Below are 2992 nucleotides of genomic sequence, written 5' to 3' on the forward strand. Positions count from 1 at the left end.
GAATCACCATATTAAACCATTATGGGACTTTAAAATTCTTAATTTCATCATGAATTCTCTATTTGATCTAGTTCGAGGCTTAAATCAACTTTGTTGTATGTCTAGGTACAATATCGACTTTTGTAAATTTTTCGAGACTCTCTTAGCATGCAAGCATGCTATCCATCACATGTATGTCATGACAAATATTTTATAGAGTCGGGCTTGTCATCTTCTCCCCCACTTGGATCAACCATATGATCATTCTTCATGACTGATTTCGACATCAAGCTAAATATTAATATTTTAATATTCTTTCATTAATAAAATATTATTTTATTCTAAAAATTTTATCTTGTCTCCTTGGTACCCAAAATACCTTATTATGCCTCACTTGACTTCCGAATCGCCTTTTATCTCACAAATTCTCCTCCGATAAAATTTTTATTATTTTATTGTTATTTTCTCACTTTCGGAATATTTTATCCTAAACTATTCCTTTCATCTTTTATCACTTTTAAACATTTTAATTGACCTCAATTTGCATTCGATCAACTTTATTTATCACCATATTAAAGTTTGGGGTATTTCAGGCTGCCCCTTGATCTGAAAACATGAAGTTGAAAACGGTGAGTATAAACCCAGTGAGTGAACAAAGGAAAAGAACAAGCAAATCGATAAAAGAAGTTAAGAAATCATAATGCACTTATTTTCAAAAATAATGCAATTTAGTTTAATTCTTATTAAAACCCTTTATTAAATTGTCACAGCCCAAATACCGGGCCATGACCGACGCATGGGCCCAATGGGCATAGCCCACTAAGCCCAAGCAAGCCTATTTATGCAATTTCGATTATCATTCCCATCCATTATCTTTAAAATGAAGTGCTGTAACTCTCAAAAGTAAATGTTCCAATAATATTTTATAATAATTGAATATTCATATTTATATTACATCAAAGTACTGTCATCATCAATCCAACATATACATACTTCATTTATAACATGACTCTTAGTAGTTTACATTACATATATATGTTCACAAGTAATAGACTCGAGACCGTCAGCGGAGTGACTCTGGGTGAAGAGACAACTACTGAGATGCCATAGTACCTACCAAGAAGACGAGCATATGTGTGTGACTCAATCTAGGTCCCAACTGCCTTCAAATCTGAAAACATGAATTTTAAAAATGTGAGTACGAAACTTAGTGACTGAACATAAAAAGGGAATAAGCAATCAATAGGAAGAATTTGGAAATCATGATGTACTTGTTTCACAAACAATACAATTGATTTAATTTCTTACTAAAAACCCTTCATTTCAAACTTTGATTAATAACCTCATAGTGTTGCAACAACCCATAATAAATCCACGAAGTTAAATGGGTGAAAATATGTCAAAAACTGAATAGGGTAGCATGCAGGATAGAATGTTTCTCACTGCAGTGAAGTTCATTCTCGTTGCAGTGAGAAATAGTATCAGTTTGCTTGTGTTTCAGTTTTTCTCGCATATCTTCTGTTACAGAAGTCCAATTGACCTGATTTTTGAACCATTAGAAATCTAAGAGGCAGGGGTATAGCTTTGATGTTTACCAATTTTCCTAGTTCGGATGGAAAGGTGGTCAAAATCTTCATCAAAGTGAAGGCACTACATTAGAACCCGAGAGTTTCTCGTTGCAGCAAGATTTATTTTCGCTGCAGCGAGTTTTTGGCTGCCAAAACAGAATGTTTCTCGCTGCAGTGAGAATGCTTTTTCACTATAGTGAGAAACAGGGCACCTAAGTGTAAAAAGGACCTCCTTTGCACTAAAAATCCATTTGGTGTTGCAATGAACTCAATTTGCAAGAAAATGAGACATTCTCAAGATTCATCATGCCAATTTCAACATGAAATGCTCAAAAGTTTCCAAAGTTCAACATGCCAAAATTTCACATGCATTACAGCTATATACCATATATGTATACACATATATATATATATATTTATATATTTATATCAATCATCATGTACACCCTCCCATCATCATCAGCTCATATGCAACGGCTTATGCGTACTTCTACTCGCACATAGTCGGGTCAGCAATGGCTTATGCGCACTCCCACTCTCACATAGTCGGGTTAGTAACGGCTTAAGCGCACTCTTACTTGCACATAGCCGGGTCAATATCATTACACAACATTATTCATATATATATTGCGAGACCTTGACTTTTATAGACTCATAGTTAGTAATATACGCGATATCCCTGATCAGGGATAATTTCATCATTTCCTTAGTAAGCCCATAAATGTAATTTTAAATAATATTATGGCCTAAGTAGGCCTAAGGCATAAATGAATGATGAAATTAAGGGTAAAATGCCAAGGAAACAAAAATTTTGATGATTTTCACGATAGGGGCAAAATGGTCATTTTTCACCTCAGGTTAGAATTTTAAGTTTTGTGAACCTGAGTATATTTAGACCATTATGGACCTTATCCCAGTATCAAAAGAGCAAAAACATTGCATAAAAGATTAGAGGAGAATAAGCTAATAATGTGGAGGGGCATTTTGGTAATTTAATTGGAGTGGATAAGCTTGGGCTATAAATATCTCTTTCTTCCAGCAGCTTCTTCTTCTTCTTCTCTTCCCATCTCACGTTGCTTCCAACCTTCATGGAAGCTTGATATGAAGCTTGCATAATTTTCTCTCTCTAGCTTTAATTTTCATACTTTAGTGCCTTTTTGACTAGAATCCTTGTATTCTTTTACTCTCTCACTTCAAAACCCTTGATAAATCTTAATTCCATACTTTCTCTCACTAGTTGGGCATTCTAGAGAGAGAAAAAGAGAATTACCCCATTTGTTTGGAAGCTATTTGTCAAACCCTGCTTTGTAAAATAATTATAATATCATTCACATGCTCGATAGAATGTTTGTATATTTAGGAAGTTCGAGAAATCGTTAAAAGACGATATTGCCCCTAATGGTATCATTAAGTCGATTAAGCCTCGAACTAGTTCAAATAGGAAT

The sequence above is a fragment of the Theobroma cacao genome, chromosome 3 (genome assembly GCF_000208745.1).
Source record: "Theobroma cacao cultivar B97-61/B2 chromosome 3, Criollo_cocoa_genome_V2, whole genome shotgun sequence".
Classification (NCBI taxonomy): Eukaryota; Viridiplantae; Streptophyta; class Magnoliopsida; order Malvales; family Malvaceae; genus Theobroma; species Theobroma cacao.